General features: G+C 40.2%; 1 non-coding gene across 1 annotated transcript; it reads left to right on the plus strand.

Moving 5' to 3' along the window:
* Positions 1–15,355: 15,355 nt before the first annotated feature.
* Trnap-cgg (transfer RNA proline (anticodon CGG)) lies at positions 15,356–15,431 on the plus strand. Its single transcript has one exon. It is a non-coding gene; the product is annotated as a tRNA-Pro (tRNA).
* The last annotated feature ends 6,928 nt before the right edge of the window (positions 15,432–22,359 follow it).

Here is a 22,359-nt window from a genome sequence, read left to right on the forward strand (position 1 = left end):
TAAATGGGATTCTATAGTTTGGTACTCATTTTCTGACAGCGGATATTCAGACGAATCCAGTGATGTGTTGCAGTTAGGTATTTGATGGTCAACAGAGGTCAGTAATGTAGCACGAACGTCCATTGACAGAAGGTGTTCGAAGTGCGACGAATGGCATCAATGCAATGCTGCAGTCTTCTCATCGTGGATTGAGTGGTACTGCTCATCACATCGGCACTTATCGAAGAACATTCTCTGACAAATCTCTCTCGCCTATCTTCAGGTGTAATTGGAACGTCCTTATAAACAATGTCTTTTACGAATCCCCACAAGATAAAATCCAGAGGCGTCAAATCTGGCGAACGAGCCGTCAACGACACATCTCCTCCGTGTCTAATGCAACGATTTGGGAATTCATCTCATTTCAGCCATCAGCGAAAAATGTGCCGGACATCCATCGTGTTGATATTACATTCTGTTCCTTGTTCCTAAAGGTATTTCCTCCAATAACAGATCTAATATTTCTTGCAGGAATGTGGCGTACTTCCTACCATTAAGATTTCCTTCTATGAAATAGGGTCCTATAATTTTGTCCTCCTGTATCCCACCCCATACATTCACCGACCATGGTTTTTGGTGTGCAACTTAACGCAGCCAACATGGATTTTCAGTTGCCCAACGATACATGTCATGCAAATTAAAATTTCCATGGTTCGTGAATGTAACATCACCAGTAAATAAAATCAAGCTAATAAATGTGTCGTCCCTCTGAATCTGAAGTTGAGCCCACTGGCAGAATTTCTGGTCCTTTAATCCCACAACCCACTGGCAGAATTCAATACGACGCATAAAATACGTTCCGATTAATTCTTGGTGGAGACTAATATGGTAAGGATGATATTTATGGCAATGCGAACAAGAACAACATTACTCTGGCTCACGCCAGATTCCCTTGCGATTTGACGCGAACTGACCCAAGGATCTCGAACCACAGTGACAAGAGTACCAATTTCCGTTTCCTCGTTAGTAGATTTCCTTTTCGGGATATGTTTCCGAGCGTTAAAGATCCAGTTGTTCTCAATTTATCATACACATATTTAAATGCACGTGTAGGGTGAGTACTTTGAGAATACCTTTCAGTGTATAAGTGTCTAGCTCTCACTGAATTTCGTTGGCATTCTCCGTAAATGAGAAGCATATCGACTTGTCCTTCGAAGCAATACATGAATCACATTCGTTTGATTCAACGATACTAGTCTTACCGTTCCTATTGGTGTTGTACTGCGAAACCGTCGAGTGGTGTTTACATGTCGATGGCAAGTTAGATGGATACGCCGTATCCGGGCGAATATTTACTATTTGCACGATATACGAGAGAAAATTGTCGGAGCATGTGCTTCGATAAGTGCCGAAGTGATAAGGAATACCACTCAATCCATGATAAGAAGACTGCAGCACTGAGTTGATACCAATGGTCATCACTTCGAACACCTACTGTAAATTGTGACATTCAAAGACCCTACTGTTACACATCATTTGATTCGTCTCGATAGCCGTTATCAGAAAATAAGTAGGAAACTATAGTATCCCATTTAAAAAAATAGAGTTGACCTTTATATCTCTGACGCGACCCCGCCTAGCAACAGAAAACCCACGTCATATTATGGCCCCATTGTGCCATGAAACATTTGTCCCTCTAACGTTTCAGCTACTATCATACTTTCGGAGCTATTCTAGGTGGCAGTAGTTAGTGACTCACCCTGTGTAGTGCTACAGTTGTAACAGCTCCTTATGTCCTTTGGTAAACATGAACAAAAGTCATGCAAAAGGCGCCAGGGGAGAAATTCACTGTGTTTTTAGTACTCGTAATGAAGTGAACTGAAACCAGAAACAGCTTCTCAATTCCTCTTGGCTCAATAAAAGCATCCGATAATGATACTGTGGGACACAATGTTCGTAGCTTGTAGAAGGATAGGGTTAAAATACAAAGACAGAGGCTAGGTATATGCAGCATGTACGTCGTTCGCAATCGACCTACTCAAACATGAAGAAGCATACGAGTGAGAGACTGCAGTTAATTCTATAAAATCAGAGCAGCTATAGACCAGTATTGTTCCTTTCTGCTTGATGGCTCCACGTGACAAACTATCGGACGAAAAAGGAGCGAAATCTGGAACAACCATTTTGAGCTGTGCTCTGTAGTTTCTTTCATAGAATTCTGGAACTGCGTGAAGCAAATTTTGATTTTTCTTTATTATCTCTGAATTTGTTGTTCAAGATATATAGAATTACAATGAAGCGACAAGTCATAGGATAGCTATATGCACATATACAGATGGCGGCAGTGTCACGTACACACGGTATAAAACAGCAGTGCATTAGCGGAGCTGTCACATGTACCAGGGTATTTCATGTGAAAAGGTTCCCTACGTTATTACGGACGCACGATGGGAATTAACAGTCTTTGAAGGTGGAATAGTAGTTGGAGCCAGCCGCATGGGACATTCCATATCGTACATTGTTAGGGAATTCAAATTTCCGAGATCAGCAGTGTGAAGAGCATACCGAGGATACCAAATTTCAGGCATTACCTCTCACCACGGGCAACACAGTGGCCGACGACCTTCACGTAGCGGCCAAGAGTAGCGGCGTTGCCGTAGAGTTGTCAATGCTAAGAGACAAGCAACATGGCGTGAAGTAACCGCAGAGATCCATGTTGGAAGTACGACGATCGTATACGTTAGGACATTGCGCGAGAACATGTTAATGGGCTGTGGAAGCAGACGACCACCGCGAGTCCTTTCCTAACAGCACGACATCACCTGCAGCTCCTCTCCTGGGCTCGTGACCATACTTGTTGAATCCCAGATGGCTGGAAACCTGTCGCCTGGTCACGTGCATCCAGATTTCAGTTGTCAAGAGCTGATGGTACTGTTCAAAGATAGTGCAGACCCCACGAAGCCTAGGACCCAAATTGTCAATAAGGCGCTGCGCAAGCTGATGGCGGCTCCATAATGGTGTGGGCTATGTTTACATGGCATGGGTTGGATCCTCTGATCCAACTAACCGTTCGGTGATGGGAAATGGTTACTTTCGGCTACTTGGAGACCATTTTTATGGACGACAATGTGTCATTTCACAGGGCCACAGCCGTTCGCGATTGCTTTGAAGAACATATTTGACAATTCGAACGAATGATTTGCCCACCCATCGAAAATTTATGGGACATAACTGAGACGTCTATTCGTGCACACGATCCGGCACCGGTAACAATTTCGCAGTGGTTGACGGCCATAGAGGCAATATGGCTCGATATTTCTGCGGTTTCCCTAAGTTATGAATACATTGTGTCGAATTGTTTGACATATGTTTTTCTTTAATGTTACTATATTTTTTTCCTATTTGGCACTGGAAGAACGTAACGTGTGCTGAAATCCATTAAATCCGAACGAGGTAAGAGCGGCAAAACCCTTAGTACCGCCATGTGGAGAAGATATCCCACAAACCTGCTCCTTCCTGTACCAGGTCTAAGCAAACAAGTTAATTAGTATTCGGACATTCGCCTCTGCACTTGATGCCGATTAATCGCGCTCTGCTGTTGTAGCCATCAGATATCCTGCTCGTGAAACTATTCCGATATTCAGGCTGTATACTACAGTAGAAACGAAGGATATGATTTCCATTTATGGCCAATATTACCATACGTAAGAATTAGGGTACGGTTGCGTGCTGAAAGCTATCATGATTGTGACGAGGTCAGACGACATGCCTTTTCAAATATTTTTAAAAATATTCTAAAACTTTAACTATGTCGAATTCTTCGTCTTCTTTTCCTGGGGCCTTGTCCCACATGGGTGCAGGGTCCGCATCGCTTAGTAATGGTTTTGGCCGGATGTCCTTCCTCTTGCCATACCGTTACACCACCCTCCACCAGCGGAATATGTGCACCTCAGCTGTCTGCGCCTGGTGCTTTTCATTGGGTACCGGCTCGGTATTCAGCTAGTAGGATGTTAGAACCTGCCTAAAAACCCCATTCAGGCACACCGAACTTTGTCGTTCGTTAATTGGGCAGATTAGATCCGGCGCCAGAACACCTGTATGTCTCGAAAGTGACGCTCTAAGACACACGGCTACTTGGGCAAATCTGAAGAATAAAATGCACCGTCGAAAAAGAAGTGCAACTGATTAGAAAAATGCAACTAATATCCTAGTACGGTAATACGTAATCCATATGTCACTATGAGGCATCTTCAATCTGTCAATGGTATCAGCTAAAGACATTATCTGCGAAAATTTCTTTCCAGCATGTTCGGTTCGGCATTAAAATTGCAACATCATGAAGATGGTAACCCCGTCCCGTACGTCAAATTGGCGCGAGATTTAGTCTCAGTTAAAAAAGAAATACACATAAAGAAGTTTAACTTCTGTGGAGTTTGGAAGGTGGGAGACAAGGTGCTGCCAGAACAGAAACTGTGGGGGTGGGTCGTGAGTCGTGCTTGGGTTGCTCAGATGGTAGAGCACTTGCCCGCGAAAGGCAAAGATCCCGATTTCGAGTCTCGGTCCGGCACAAAGTTTTAATTTACCAGGAAGTTTCATTTCAGCGTGCACTCCTCTGCAGAGTGAAACTCTCACTCTGGAAGTTTAAAATATAATTTAAGTCATTTGTCGTGTAGCGTCTTAGCACGGACACAATTTGAAACTTGACAACAATTCTTTCTTTGCGTGCGTTGTTACGTCGCAGATGAAGCTGGGAACATAGAATTCTAGGGAGAAACGACGAAAAAGAAATATTCTTTACTAATTGTGTTTTTGTCTCAGCAGCTGAATTACCGGAATCTCAGACATGCACATCACTAAATAAGTGTGACTTTGAACCCTTTTTCCGCAGTGTAACTAAGATAATTTCGCCTTTTGTCATAACAGACAATCATATCTGACAGAGGTCGACAGACAAATGAGTACTTCAAAGAGCCGATGAAAGACAACTAAGGTCTCTGTCATTGTCTTCGTCTCCGCTGAGAGGAAGACAACTGAACGCCCAAAAAATAATGAAGGTAAAAAAAGAAGGGAGTTGTCATTACGTCGACATCTTAAATAACCCTAAACATGTTGTTCGCCGCATTTATAACTCCACGGTTCACCGCAATGTTACTTTCCCCTGACGTCACTCTGAAGTGCCCGTGCCCGTTTCGATCAGTGGGATTATCAATCGCCTTCGTGGTCGTATCCCAAATAGCATCCGCTGCTTTGATTGTGTGGAAACGATGTTGTTTCACCAAAAATGCCAGCTTGTGTCATTTACGGGTATACTAATCTATACCATCGTAATCTGAAATTTAATGAAATCAAGTTTCATTTGTAAATGGAACCATTCAAGCGATATTTTATTTTATTTACATGTATTATGGCTGAACTGTTTGCTTTTATCGTAGTGTTTTTTTTTACCCTGTAATTTTATATTACTGGCTACACAATGCCACAAGTAAATACAAAAATAATGCAACAATAGCAACTTGGAATGTAAGATCATTATACCAACCAGGCAAAGTAAATAATGTTATACAAGAAATGAAACGCCTAAAAATTAACATTTTGGGTGTAAGTGAAACAAGATGGCCTGACTCAGGAGAAATGACCATTGACAACATGAAAGTATATTACTCGGGAAATTCTGATAGCCAGCACAGGAATGGGGTAGGAATAATTTTAGATGAGTATGCTAGTAAATCTGTCAAAAGCATTTTACCAATCTCAGATAGAGTAATCAGTCTACATTTACAAACGAAACAAACAAATATTAATTTAATCCAAATCTATGCTCCAACAGCCGACAAAGACCAAGAAGAAATAGGAAAATTTTATGAAGAATTAACACAAGCAATAGGAACCTCAAAAAGCAGAGACATTATTATCATCATGGGAGATTTTAATGCCAAAATAGGTGAAGGAAGTGAAGGTGATCTTATTGGACCTTTTGGTTTAGGAACAAGAAATGAAAGAGGAGATTTGCTGTCACAATTTTGCCAGGAAAACAATCTGTCTATTACAAACACATTTTTTAAACTCACTAAACGAAGACTTTATACTTGGAAATCACCAAGAGACTGTAATGAAGAAGTTTGCAGAAATCAAATCGATTTCATACTTATAAACAAGAGGTACAAAAATTCTATTCATGGTGTGAAAACATATCCAGGAGCTGATATATTTTCTGATCATAACCCTTTAGTAGCAAAGTTCCATGTGAAACTGAAAGCCATACAAAAGAAACAAAAGAAGGACTATATAAATACAACTATTCTAAGAGACCCCTTGACTAAACAAAAGACTTCTGAAGAGATTAATAAGGAATTAGTTAGGATAAAGAATAATCAAACAGAAGACATTGATGGCAAATGGGAACTTATAAAAGACACATTAAATAATGCATGTAAAAACACAATGGCGACCAAACACGACAACATGAAAAAGAAGTGGATGACAGAGAAGATATTACAATTGATGGAACAAAGAAGAATACTTAAAAATAGAGATGAAAGTGAGTATAAAAGATTACATGCAGAAATACGAAAAGAAACACGGCGAGCAAAAGAAGAATGGTACAAGGAACAATGCTCTGAAATTGAGAGTTATGAAACAAGACATGATAGTTTCAACTTACACAAAAAAGTTAAAGATTTAGCTGGACTTAATAAAAAGAAAAGTACAACTTTATTGTTAGATAAAAATGACAAAATAATTCCTGATGTTAAAGGTAAACTGGACAGGTGGACAGAATATGTCAAAGAACTATTTGAAGATACAAGAAAAGATCAAAAATTTTATGATAACATGATCGGAGAACGAGGACCAAGCATATCGAAAGAAGAAATATTACATGTTATCAACAAATCAAAGACAGGAAAAGCCCCTGGACCGGATAAGATACCAAATGACATCCTGAAACTCATAGGAATAGACCATATAGATATATTTGTACAATTGTTTAATGATATTTATAATTCGGGAATTATTCCTAGGGATTGGTTGACACCTACCTTTGTTACATTACCCAAAAAGGCTAATGCCAAAACTTGTAATGATCACTGTACAATAAGCTTAATGAGTCACACCTTAAAGATATTTCTAAAAGTTATACACCAACGAATATACAAAAAAGTAGAAGAAGGTATAAGTGAAACACAATTCGGTTTTAGAAGTTCCCTCGGTACAAGAGAAGCATTGTTTGCTTTTAACATATTAGCGCAACGATGTATGGAGGTTAATCAGCCACTATATGTGTGCTTCCTGGATTATAATAAAGCATTTGACAAAGTTCGTCATGATCATCTCATAGAATTGTTAGAAAAGGAAACACTTGATAAGAAAGACATCCGCATTATATATAACCTCTACTACAATCAAACCGCAACCGTGAAGGTAGAAAATGAGTTATCGAATGATATAGAAATAAAGAGGGGTGTGAGACAAGGTTGCGTTCTCTCACCCTTATTGTTTAATATGTATTCAGAAGACATATTCCAGGCAGCTCTATCAGATGAAATAGCTGGCATTAAAGTGAATGGGCTAAACATTAACAATGTTAGGTTTGCCTATGACACTGCACTACTAGCTGGAAACCTCAAAGATCTACAATTACTTCTTGACAAAGTCGCAGAAAAAAGTGAAGAATTTGGCTTGACTCTTAACGTAAGCAAGACTAAGTTCATGGTGATATCTAAAACACACCAACAAGAAAATCTTACAATCAATAGGGAAAGAGTCGATCAAGTACGTAAATTTAAATATCTCGGAACAATTGTAAATGAGGAGATTGAAAGCTCAGAAGAAATTAAATCGAGAATAGGACAGGCCAGAAGTATCTTTAATAAGATGAAAAATGCATTCTGTTCGAGAGACATTTGTTTAAACACAAAAATGAGGTTGCTAAGATGCTATGTATTCTCAAAATTACTATACGGAATGGAAGCGTGGACATTGAAAAAGAAGGACATGAACAGTTTAGAAGCTTTTGAAATGTGGGCATATAGAAGAATACTTAGAATTAGTTGGGTGTCGAGGATTACTAATCAAGATGTCCTAAGAAGAATGGGAAAGGAAAAAGAATTAATTAAAACTATTAAAGTAAGGAAGCTACAATATTTAGGCCATGTTATTAGGGGAGTAAATTACAAAATATTGCAAATAATACTAGAAGGGAAAATTTGTGGGAAGAGAACGAGGGGTTGAAGACGGACATCCTGGATTGACAATTTAAAAAATTGGTACAACTGCTCAACGTCAGAACTCCTTAGATCAGCCAAATCAAGATCAGAAATTGCCATGATGACAGCCAACCTTCTTAGAGGAGACGGTACATGAAGAAGAAGAAGAAGGCTACACACTGAATGACGCACAACAGGTAAGATTTTAGTGTGGGAAGACGTATAAGCTTCAGTGAAACTAATGCTCTGACACTATGATAAAACAAGAATGTTTTTCTGGCTGGAAGTTTACATCTGTGTTCTGGTTCAAATGGCTCTGAGCACTATGGGACTCAACATCTTAGGTCATAAGTCCCTTAGAACTTAGAACTACTTAAACCTAACTAACCTAAAGACATCACACACATCCATGCCCGAGGCAGGATTCAAACCTGCGACCGTAGCAGTCCCGCGGTTCCGGACTGCAGCGCCAGAACGGCTAGACCACCGCGGCCGGCATCTGTGTTCTGTTTCTTTGGCATTTCAGTAATCGTTCACTTTGTTAACATGCGCAAGCTATAATAGCATACCTTGCTTTTTTCCTCACGGTATATATTTAGGGCTAATAGAGAAGATGTAGGTAAATTTTTGGCAAACTTATTACTTAAAAACGTTGAGCGTACGAGTTGAAAGCTGAAAATGTAACGAACAAGAAGCAGTACCGTAAGCAAACAAGCATTTTTTCTGGAGTATCAGCTTCGTTTGCTGTTGATACAAAAACAGCAAAATTCAAATTAAATGGCTTAAGAAAGCATCCTTTTCAGATAAAATCCTTCTCTTCTTGGTTATTCGAGGTATATCAGCAAAAATAAGTTACTTTAACGTGGCCAAATGTGTCGTATTACTAGAGCAAGTACGCGTTTAAGGACAGAAAAATGTTGGAAATGCTGTTCGTGATGCAGCTTTATTCATGCAAGCACTGAAATTTTCTGCATTTAAAACTGTTGTTGGGTGCACACGACATATAAGATGGTGGCAGGACTCGTCAATTGTCACTTCCAAACAACGGACAGATTGTCGTTAGTGTGATCTCGCTTCTTGTTTTATCTCCTTGAAAAAAAAAAAAAAAAGTGACGTTAGCTTCCATTAGGAACGTGGGTACACTCAACGACTGTGATATGACTTCCGAAGGATTCTGTCACATTTCTTTCAAGACTCAAGACATTTGAAATAAAATAAAAAAATATCATTGTTTTGGAATGATAGGCAGGAAACATCTTTAAATTATAGGCTAGAAAAGTGAACTTTCTACACTGGAGGCGTAAAAAGTGAAACTGAAATACTACAACCTGTATTACATAATTTGATTTGTGAACGGCACCAATTGGGTGAAAACAAGACAATTTTTAAGATATTTCTTGTTTGTGATATGATCGTGCTGTGCCTCGAGCAACGAGGAACATCTGCCACAACGTCTCAGAATTCATCACCAGCAGCATCCAGACCTAAGGAGACTGCGATTTATCGTTACCAGATCTAGTTGCCGACTTTCGTCGGAATCACTCGACTGTCATGTGAATGGAATCAAAGTGTTCATGAGAGTTATAATCGACGCCATTTAGGAGATCAGCGAACACGCATGACTTGCGCCCTAGAAGAAGAAATATTGTTCTCGCAGCCAAATAGTATCACATAGCAGCTGTGGTGTCACCGCCAGACACCACACTTGCTAGGTGATAGCCTTTAAATCGGCCGCTTTCCGTTAGTATACGTCGGACCCACGTGTCGCCACTATTAGTGATTGCTGCCAGAGTTTAATTGATTAAAGTTAAGTATCAAACTAGCTACGTTCGCTTTCAGAATTCTAATCCCTTGTCATGTTCCAGACCTCACGTCAGTATAGTTCTTCCCTCCTCACGCCAGCCTGCGTGAGCTAAAACGTGTGCATTTCGGCCTCCATTAGTAACACGGTGTTGGCTCTTCAGCCAACACAACAGCAACGGCACTTAATTTCAGCCAGAAACTGCCATTGTTAGCACTGAGGCAAATATCCATTCGGACAGTGCATGTACGTATACAGCATCAGAATCTGCCGAGCGACAACTACTATTTTGGTGGAAAACAGGTAAGGCAGTCATCTCATTTCGATTTTTGCATGACATCTATGTGGAGGTAAAGAAGAGAGCAAATTACGTTACCGTTAAACAATCTTTGATCTTGTTGCGGCAAATTCTTTGCCTCTGCTCACTCTGATACATTCTTATTTGAGGCGTGGTACATGATGGACGTATTTTGTATTGTGGGCTTGTGCTTGCGTCTGTTAGATGAAGAAAGGACGGCAAGGATGAATATGGTAGGTACAATGGAAAATGATAGGAACATATATTTTGAATAATGTCATTATTTTTTAAGAGAAGACGTCTGAGGTAAGACTGCAACACTGCGCAGTCAGTAATGATTATTGTCACCTATATAACTTGCTCGTAGCTGAGAGAAAGACCATCCCACTGCCAGAGTCATGAATTTTCATATTAATTGATTAAGCCGTTTGATCTCCATAGAAATTCTCTGTTAACTTTGTGCCTTTTCCTAAAATCATTGTTCACTTTAATCATAGGATTATTCAGACCCATGTTATGTTCGAAGATCACGCCAAGTTTCATTCTACTGTTTTGAATAAATATTTCATTATAAAACCGTTGTCTTGGAATATCATTACACAGGAATATTTACTGTCCCCACTCTACTGTTTATGATTACGCTATACCACATGCAACAGTTTGAATAAGTATTTAAACACAGAAATGCAGCTTAGCCGTTGCCAGCTTGCTGTTTGCTGTTGTGCTTACGAGAAATCTGCAACGTTGTTGTCAAGACTCGAGGTAAGTGGAAATTTTAATTAGGGCCAGATATTGGCTATATTTCCGCTGCACATTTAACACAAAGTCAATCTGCATTCTGATCATTTACAGTTCAGTTCATATTAGGTTCTGTAAGTTGGACTAAATTTCAGACGGAAACTAATATAGAGTGCAACTTACACACATCGACCTTTCTGCCAGAACTGTTCGCTGTTTCTTTTTGTGATAGGTAGTCAGATAGTGTTGGATTTGTCGAAATAAAAAATACCGCTGTGCTAAATTTTGCTAATGTACTTATTTTACAGGTAATTCGTATAAAATTTTGTGTTCAGTTTGTGAAATTGTGCGTCGTGTGACGATTATCGATTAATTTATTGCATAAGGATTTGGCATAATAGTACAGGTGCTGTGTGTATTTCTTTCGTTGTTGAGTATTGGCGTGCACAATAGCAAAGTTGTGTTTTTGTTGGTTTGGTCATTGTAGCAATATTGTTTCTGCAAAAAATAGTGTTTCATCTTGTATGATACAACTGACAACAATATGAAAGTCCGTTGGCACAAGACAACAGAGGGTGTTGCAAAATAAAGAGTCCGCACAGGATGAAATAAATCATCTTGATCAACTAGCAAGTACCAGTAGTTTACATAAGACTGCAGCAAATTGCTTGGATCCACAACTGTTAACCAGTTTAGCGAACAATAATGAGACAGAACAAAGAATGAGTAATGAACACGTAAATCGCCACATTCTAGCGTAAGCGTACATTATTTATTTATTTAGCGTATGGCTAATACAGACATATCATGAAATTGCATATACATATGTACATATTGACACACAAGAAACTTAAGGCTGTCTTTACAACTGAATATCCAGTCCTTCAATCCAGCGCACTGCATCTGGAGTTGCTAGCAGGAAGTCCTCTTTGGCGCCGTGATAGGCTCGAATCCTGCATTCACTGACAATGTGGTGAACAGTCTGGTATGGAGCCCCACAGTCACAAGCTGGATCAGGCAGCTTCTTCCACTTAAAGAGAGCATCCCTGCATCGTCCATGGCTGGTACGGATTCTGTTGAGAGTAGACCAGGTCTTGCGTGGTAAGTCGAATCCACTTGGAAGTTTAGCACCTGAGAAGACGTTATGCAGGTGCACATCTGTCACAGCTTCCCACTGACCTTTCCATTCTTCAAGAGGTTTGAAATTCTTAGCAGCCGTGTCAGCAGCATCGCACAGAGTTGGATGACGTGATTTCAGTCTCTTGCGATTTAAAAGTGGCAGGTCGCTATGCACGGGTAGGTTAGAATTCCATGAGGTCTTGTGGAATTCTCTCATAAGGGCAGTACAACTGCGTAGATCAGGAGGCATTATACCGGTTAACAGTGGAAGCCAATAAAATGGAGTAGATCTGATTGTGCCAGATATTATCCGCATTGTCGTATTCAGCTGGGTATCAACAAGCCTTGTATGATGACTATTCATCCAAACAGGTGCACAATACTCAGCACTTGAGTATACCAAGCCCAGAGCTGAAGTTCGTAGGGTGGTTGCTGAAGATCCCCACGTAGTTCCGCATAGCTTATGGAGGATGTTGTTTCGAGTCCTCAGCTTTTGAGCTAAGTTAAGAAGGTGTTGTTTGAAACATAGTGTACGATCCAGGATGACACCAAGATATTTTTGGTTCCAATTGTGACGAAGAATTCTGCCTCTGAAACTTACTTCCAGTTTTACGTTCGCCAACTGGTTATTTAGATGGAAGCAACACATTTCTGTTTTACTCATACTGGGGTGGAGTCTCCAGATTTTGAAGTAATTGTCTAATGCAGACAGGTCATTGGCTAAAATCTCTTCTGTTGTCTTCATTTCCTGGTGTTTGACGGTTAGAGCCAGGTCATTGGCATAGCAGTATTTTCTGGACGAAGTGTGAAGTAGATCAGATAGATATAGGTCGAACAGTAAGGGTGAGAGAACTGATCCTTGAGGGAATCCGTTGTTCAGATTCCTCTCCTTACTTATGTTGCTTCCAGTGATTACCTGGAACTTCCGATCACTTAGCATGCTGTTAATCAGTCAAGCCATTGTTCTGCAGGGTATGATGCGGAGAAATTTGTAGATAAGGGCTTCCCTCCACACAGTGTCGAAGGTGGCAGTTAGATCAACAAATGCCACAGATGTTTTCTGCTTCATTTGGTATACTGACTCTATGAAGGATGTGAGAGACAATACTTGGTCGCAGCAGCTACGCCCTGGTCTGAAGCCTGCCTGATCAACTGGAACGTTCTCTAAGATAGTGCTACTTATTCTGTTATATATTAGCCTTTCAAAAAGCTTGTAGCAGCAGCTGAGTAGGGAAATGGGGCGATAGTTTTCTACCTTTTTGCTGGGTTTGCCAGGTTTCGGAACAGATATTATCTTCACCTTTTTAAACTCAGATGGAAGTTGACCATTCAGCAGGATGTCAGTGAAGAATTCTGCCAGCCATTTCTTAGCTTTTCCTCCCATATGGATCAGGAATTCTGGATGGATACCATCGAATCCAGGTGCCTTAAGAGGTTTGCGGTCCTTCAGTCCAGAGTCAATGTCTGAAACTGTGAAGGGATGGGTATACTCAGATGAGGGAGATGCCTTCTTTTTCAGGTCACGAAGCTGTCGTCTGATATGTCTTGTATGTTTCTTGTCAGGAGGTACTCTTGATGTAGTAATGATGTGGGAAGCAATTTGAGCTGGTGTTACTTCGGAATTTTTTCTGCATGCTGGTGCACTTCCTCCCAGGTTTCTCAGAAGACTCCATGCTTTCCTGCTCGAGTGGGTGAAGTCCATAGTTTTGACTGTTTCTGCCCATTTCTGCCTCCGAGACATGTCCAAGCTGGACAATATGTTCTGTAGCTATCTCTGGGTCACCACTTTGCTGGACGTTTTGGTACAGTGTTTCACTTTCCTCATTCCATCCTGGAACATATTCTTTTCGGTATCCTCTTAGCATACACTTTTTAGCTGTTGCTGTTACTGCACCAATGAAGCGTTGGTAGTTATTATGTGATGGAGGTATCCATCGAATGGTCTTATCCTGTTCCGTTGAAAACTTCATCCAGTCGGCTTTCTGGAAATTCCATCGAGCATGCGGAGTTGATCGTATGACAGGAACAGTGCAGCCAATTTGTATTATTACAGGTCTGTGTTGGCTGTGAGGAAAGGCATCCTTCACTTTCCTTGTGGTGTTGATGGGAAAACCAGTTTCGTTGCAGCTAACAAAGCATGAGTCAGGATTTGAATCCTTGTCCCAAGCAGCTGACCTGAAAGTGCCTTGATCTTTGGCATCAATCACTAGATGAAGATTATTCTCTTCGATCCACTCTCCAAGCATACTCCAATTTTCATCGTTTTGAGAGTATTCCAAAGTTCATGGTGACTATTGAAGTCTCCTATGTAAATTGCAGGATGTTCTGCTGTGTGTAGGACAAAATCGGGCCATGTGGTTTTGGGTGGTTTGAAACATTTGTAATAGCATTGCCGTGCAATTGTATGACAACTGCCTCCACACTTACAGAAATCAGTGAAGCTTCGCTTATATTGTTTGCGGACATACGTAGCAATTCCATACACCTCGTGGTAAGTTACACCAAGTGCAGAATATCCAGGAATTCGACCTCGGCTTCGGAATATTTCTTCGCTGGAAACACGAGTTTCTTGAATGGCGACGACATCGATATTGTTGTCCAGCAAAAATTTTGACAGGTAGTCACGCTTTGCCCTGCTAATGCTTTCGATATTCAGTTGAAGGAGTCTGATAGTTGCTCCAATGTTTCTTGTTAATGAGCCCTGAAAAGAACTGTTTCTGCTATTTAGTTGATATGTCATTGCCAGGAGATCCTATGGATAGTCTGGCTGCCTGTAATCACTGTTGCTCAATTAGCAGCACCCAGGAGGCACGTGTAGGGTATTTTAAGGTTAAACCTACGGACGTGAGCAACGCTACCTCCCGTAAGAGTACAAAAGTCGCCACAGTGATGCCAAATTTTACAGCACTGAAGAATCAGGTTTTGCGTCAGTGACTTTTGAACGAAAACAACATACACCACCAGAATGAGATTTTCACTCTTGCGCTGATACGAAACTTCCTGGCAGATTAAAACTGTGTGCCGGACCGAGACTCGAACTCGGGACCTTTGCCTTTCGCGGGCTAGTGCTCTACCAACTGAGCTACCCAAGCACGACTCACGCCCCGTCCTCACAGATTTACTTCTGCCAGTACCTCGTTTCCTATCTTCCAAACTTTACAGAAGCTCTCCTGTGAACCTTGCAGAAGTAAAGCTGTGAGGACGGAGCGTGAGTCGTGCTTGGGTAGCTCAGTTGGTAGAGCACTTGCCCCTCGGAAGGCAAAGGTCCCGAGTTCGAGTCTCGGTCCGGCACACAGTTATAATCTGCCAGGAAGTTTCGTAGCATACATTACCTTTAGTGAACAGTTATGTAGAGCCACACTGTGCGTCGCGCGGTGTACCCTTGCGGTCTAGGGGACCTTGCCACGGCTTGCGCGGCTGCCCCCCTCGGAGGTTCGAGTCCTCCCTCGGGCATGTGTTTGTGTGTTGTCCTTAGCGTAAGTTAGTTTAAGTTACATTGAGTATAAGCTTAGGTACCGATAAACTCAGCACTTTGGTCCCATAACACCTTATCACAAATCTACGAATTTCCACACTGTGTGAATCCGACAGATTTTCTAGAATGAGTTCGTCAGATGTTTTAAAGAAACACATTATGAGAATAGAAAACCACAGGAAGAAGTGGAATTAAAAATACAAAATTTATCAGCTGCCGGTGTTTGAAACCTTGGAATTACTTTTAAATACTATTGTAGGTATAATGTGCTTTTATCGTCACGGATTCTCGATGTGAACATTTAATTGTCAATATGGCCGTACTTGCAATGATGTGTGTCAACAGAGAGACTTGATTCTGGTACTCACGGAGCCAATATAGAACATTCAAAGTGGTTCTATTAGTAAAGTCATACTGAAAGTCCTACACCACAGTGATTTGAACAAGCTTTCTCTGGATCGAGTGATATGATATTAGTGTGTATTAAAGATCCCGGTTACGAATGTTCGTTGCACGTTCAGAACCAAATCGGCAACTTTTATTACGGTCTCAAAGAATGCAACTTACTGTTGCAAATTTACGGTGTTCCCCAGTAACGCATGATAACTCCACGATTTGCCGACCATAATGAACCATCAAGCTATTTTAATGGCAGTGACAATAATTAGATTTTGACGGGTTGTTGGTAATTGTCCGTACTAAGGCCGTAGAACAATGTAATTTCAACTTTAATGAATGAAATAAAAACGAGGATCGCCAAACACAAAGTGGAACAAAATAGTGCTATGAATGCAACAATTATCTTCACGTTCATCCTCATGCAGTGGCGCTGTGATGACGTAAGCAGCCGCATTACGTCGCTTTATGTTGCCAATAACCGGTTAACGCATCGGCCGTCAGGTTTGTAATCAAATCGAAAGCTGTAAGGACACAATTTACGTATGTGGAGAATGGTAGGGATCATTCCAATACATGCTTTTCAAAATACAGGAACGACAGCTTCGATGATAAACGTGGCGGGCTGTTGGCATCTTATAATGTTAGGTTAGTCAAAGCAGCTCTTCGGCAACACATCACGTCGAAAATCGATATAAATAATAAATAAAAATGTGCCTATTAATTGATTCTTTACTGATGCTTCGTAAAAATGTCATATTTATAAACTCAAAGTCCAAAATTTTGATTGTTTTACCGAGTTATTCGTAATACTTACGTATACAAGTCACTCTGTGTCTATACTATTTAACAGTTCAAACGTATATTCAAGTGGACTATGATTTATTTTTGCTCATATTGTCTTCAACTTACACCTCAACTTCACCCACATTCATTGGGTTATACTGTTATGTTTCCTTAAAATTTATTTACTATTTGAAATATCCATTCTCACTTTCATTACAATTGCACAGTGAAGTTATCATTTGAAGATGTCCTTGTAAGCCAAAATACGGTTAAACAAATATATACTGTAGAACTATCAAATTTGTGTCAGTCAATTCTGACAATATTGCGTAGAAGCTATAGCGGTTTCGACGGTCTAGTCATTATCAATAGCTCTACAAAAAGAAGAATCCGAATACGGGTGAATAAATGAAATTACACCGAAAAACAAAAAATTATCTAACGATAATATATCAGATTTGAAAGCGATACCATGAATATTGCTGTACTAATGGCTGCGTTAACAATTGCTAGGAATCAACATTTTATTGTGGCTCCTACTAGACGACTCTACATGGAACGTATCAAATTTTATTTAAGGTTTTTAGAATTTTTTAGTTTCTCAATTTAATGTCGTCATATATGTACATGTGAAGTGTTTATCACTACAGGACGCCGGTGTAGTCATTAAATATTTAGTGAAAATTGACTGAGAGGAAGTTTATAGTAAACTGGCAACCTGCCCCGCCGTCGCTGTGGATCATTAAGTAATTACGACAGGGCGATTAATATGGCACAGCGATAGTAAGAAGTGGTTGCTTTTTACTGGATATTAGTTTTCAATAGAAATTCGTCCATAGAACGAAGGAGCTGTCCTGGAGAGATTTAAGGTCGGCTTTGCTCCCTGCTGTTTGCTGTGTTATTGGGCAAATGATAAAAAATTTTTCTTGCTGCAGAATGAACTCCTTTCTGAGCCACTGACAGCTTCAATATGGGGTTATAAGGGTCACCCGAATTTGAGGCTTTTGGGACTCCTTTTGCGATTTCTCCCTAGTTACTAGCCCCCCTCTCCCCTTTTGACATTCTTGGCATAATTCAGCTCATATTTATGTAGTGCATTTTGTAATAATGATTCAGACCAGCAGTTTGTAAGACCAACTGTTCCATAACACAATGTTTTTATAAAAGAGTAGCATCACCCACACAACCAAAGACTTTAAGCAAAAATAAATTACCAACTGGCGATTTTTTTTTTTTTTTTGTTATTTCAGGATTTTAATACTTGACGGGTCAGTGAATGTACCAGTCAGATACATTCTGGAATTCAAACGATGTTATGAAAATAAACTATTTCTACTTATTTGTGAAACTGCTCTCTAATACTGTACATTAGTGTTTCCAGTATTTTGAAAAGAGACGTCAGTACTGAAATCGGACGATAATTATATATCTCTTTCCTCTCATCTTTCTTACAAAGAATTTGCACAGTTGCACACGTTAATAGGTGTGGACAAATTTCCTGTACAGTGATGCGTCACATCTATCATTAAGTAAGTATTTTAGCCTAGTTATTAACTTAGGATAACGTTTCAGAATTCCGTTTATTAATTTCAGTGGAGGATGTTGGCGTAACTTCTAGCTCCTTAAGGTTCTGAAAGGTTTCCTTGAATTTTTAACGGAACCAATTAATCCTACTTAATATTCATAGCGTTCATGTCCCATCCACTTCCCTGTTACTGTAGACTGGAACTGAAGCGTAATGTTCAAGGTTTTGCGAAGGATGGCTGGGTTCTCATTGAGAATTTTACTAGAACTGTGTTACAGAGATAAATGTTGCGGGGAAGACAGAAAAACGAATCACAGTGGTTGAGATGGTAATAGTACCCACCATTCAGTGTAGCGTGGAGCATGATAATGAACTCACCCAGCACATGAGATGCTTTAGTGATTGGTACCTCATCACAGACACTACCACCTACAGTGACACATGCATTTTGTACACAACACAAAACATGCAAATTAGATACACAAAATTTTGATTTTTCAAATTAAAATAGTTTCCATACCATAGCTAATAGCTAGTTAGTTACATGGTTCAGAAGTCATTTTAACGATTCTCTTGTCGAAAGGATGTGGAACAAATCATTGTACAAGATATGTGTACATCATTAGCGTTAACATTAATGAAAAAATTATCTTTTAGTTCTACTCATGCAACTACACTTAAAAGAGGTTTACTTTGTATTTGTTTTTTTTTGCTTACAGGATATGCGTAAATCATTACAGGATACTTACGCATCGTTAGTGTTAATATTAATAAAGACGTTATTTATTAGTTCTAGTCATGCAACTGTACTTAAATATTTTGTCACAGGCTACCAGTTTTTAAATAGAAACTCGTCCACGAAATAGAGGAATTGAACAGGAGAAATGATTTTAGATTAGGTTTAAAACTTCTGCTTGTCAGACTTTATATGTTATCGGAAAATTATTAAAACTTTTGTTGTTACATATTGAACTCCTTTCTGAGCCACTGACAGCTTTCTTAATGAGTAATAAAGGTCACTTTTTCCTCCAGTGCTTAAGGTAAGGATTCACTATGTTTCTAAAATTGTGGCAGGCTTCTTATAACGAAATTCGTGAGGGAATATATGTATTGTGATGGTGAAGTTAAAATGCCTAACTCCTTGATCTGCATACCCTACATGAAGACTGCAGATGTACAGCAAGTATTATACTTACAGCTTGTTTTGGGTAATCAGTTGTTCCAATCTGTGAAGTTACACCTGAAAATTATTCCGTAGCACATTATTTTGTGTATACACAATATGTCGAGAATTTCATTTGTTTGTTTCCAAGATCAACAACTAAACAAAGAGCAAGAGCAGCTGAACTGTTTTAAAAGCTCTATAATATGCTTCTTCCTTTTCAAGCTTTCATCAGTATCTACACCCAAATGTTTGAAGCATTCTACCCTTTTTGGTCATTCCATGTCCAACATCAGTTGTTATTATGATTCCATTTGTTGCACAGAATTGAATATAGTGTTTTTACTTTTCAGAATTCAGGGAGCGACCATTTTCAGCTTAATAATTCTTTCACAAACATCACTGACAATCATTTCTGTTGCTTTGTCACTAAGGGTATATATTGTAACACATGAATCATCTGCAAGAAAAGATCGATTCTGGGTCTTGAATGTTATGTAGAAGGTCAGTTGCACTGTAAAATAATTAGGTAGGGACTCAAAACTGAACCTGTAGGACGCTCTTTGAGTTTGCTCTTCTGTCCCTAAAACTGTCCACTCTTACAGCAGTGTCTGAATTATTAGCACAAAGCTTTACATTCTGTTTCTTAAGTCTGATTCAAACTAGACATTAGCTCCACACGACTTGAGATTTTGTAATAGTGTAACATGACCCACACACTCAAACTCCTTCGAAATGTCACAAAAATACCAATTAAGGTTACTTTATTATCTAAAGCCTGTAATAAAAAGTCTTAACCACAGTTCTTGGTTGTCAGCTGAATGTCTGTTATAGTAAGCCCCTTGCATCTTCTGTACGTTGGGAACCAGTTTACCAGCTTGCCTGGGCAGGATCTAAAGCAGCCCAGTCTATTCCTTGGAGCTCTGAAGGCAAAGAAAATAGTGATTCATAAATGGTTCCAGTTTCCTCTAGAGATTAACTCTTGAAGAGTGATACTTGGGAAGAACAACAGGCCAAATTTATTTCATTATCGTTGAAAAAATTTGTGTGGTGGTTCATCGTTGACGAACCTGTTCCTCAAAGGACACACTAATTTCCCCTCTGTTGAAAACGTGCTGTAGCATCCTAACTGTTGAATGGCGAACTACCAACAGTATTACGTTCTCTGTTACGATATAGGTAACTGACTTCCTTCCATGGACCATTAAAGATTGGCTAAACGAAGACTATGGGCACAAATACTACAGGCAACTTTCGTAGGAACCAACAGATACTGCCATAAAACTTTTATGCCATGTAGCATCTTTTTATTATTCCGTAACTCTCTGACAGACTTTGAAGCACAAAGTTATATATACCACGTATCAGTAATTGCAAAGTGTGTTTACCACATATTCAATAAAATGGAAGAATGCGAGCCTGGTGTGTGTGTGTGTGTGTGTTTCTGCATCATCCAGCTGGATGTGACTTCTCTGTTTTTAGAGCTGTGGAGCACATCCTAAAGAGTTTAAATATACAAAACATATCCTTCCACATGCTGAATAATTTACGCAGTGCGGCGTTATCACGAGTAGCTACCAACTGCATAGAACATTACGGAATGTGAATATGAAGGTACTATATTTCATTAAGTCAGAAATTCAATAAGCATTTAGACTGTAATTTCTTTTCAACTAGACAGACAAGGATTTTTTCTCCTACTCCACTTTTGACATATTTTTGTTATGATCGATGACGTGACTTTCTGTCACATTAAAACTGTGTGCCGGACCGAGACGCAAGCTCGAGAACCTTGCTTCTCGCAGGCAAATGCTCTACCAACAGCTCTAGCTACTGAGCTACGCAAGCACAACTCTCGGCCCCTCCTCACAGCTTTACTTTCGCCAGTAGATCGTCTACTATCTTCCAAACTCCACGAAGTTCATCTGCGGAACTTGCAAGATTGGCACTCCTGGACGAAAGGATATTGCGGAGACACAGCTTAGCCACAGCTTGGTGGATGTACCCGGAATGAAATTCTCACTCTGCCGCTGTGTGTGCGCTGATATGAAACTTTGTGGCGGTTTAAAAATGTGTGCAAGACCGACTTGTTTGAATTTAGTGGCAGAAGTGAAGCTGTGAGGCAGGCCTTGAGTCTTGCTTAGGTAGCTCAGCAATGCGCCCCGCCTTGGGCTACTTCTTGATGGCTAGTAACTGTTTTAAGGTCAAGTATGATACACTCGCCATTTCCCGGAAAGCCGGGGTACTGACCAACGTCCGGTGTCGTGCGGCGGCCTTGTATCTTAACTCCAAAAACAAACAATGGGCGGGTACAGGGAATTCACTTACGCGACAACTCTTGGACATTTACACGCCGACCTCACGCTCCCCGCCGGTTTCAGTAGGACATATAGCGCCTCTATTTGCGCATCTGTCTATATTTTTTATGGAAATTAGCTATATCCGCGCCGGCCTCCCATGAAAGCTGCCTCCACACCCAAATGATTTCTACATTCAGTTACTGCGTACCGTACCTTACACAAGTGTCTATTAACAAGGTGGACGGCGATGCGGCTCAACCTTCATCAGCCGTACCTCCCATATTCAGTCAGAGCAAGATGGTATCACATCACCTGTGGAAAATTCAGCTAGCCAGCGTTTACATGCGATTATTTCAGTGGACTGTTATTTATGCTCCAGCTGTCACTTGGTGGACGATGATGCCCATCGCCTGAACTAGCCCGGTGTTCGTTAAGTTGGGAGTCTAGGGCAGCAAATGGTCGCCTGCTGCCTCCATGCCCCTCCATCTGTTGTCGAACTGCACGCATTCATTCGTCCGGAGGACCGTGTTTCCTGCAGCAAAGACTCATGCGATAGTCTGAGTCAAAGGCTGGACA

This window comes from Schistocerca cancellata, chromosome 2 (assembly GCF_023864275.1).
Source record: "Schistocerca cancellata isolate TAMUIC-IGC-003103 chromosome 2, iqSchCanc2.1, whole genome shotgun sequence".
Taxonomy (NCBI): Eukaryota; Metazoa; Arthropoda; class Insecta; order Orthoptera; family Acrididae; genus Schistocerca; species Schistocerca cancellata.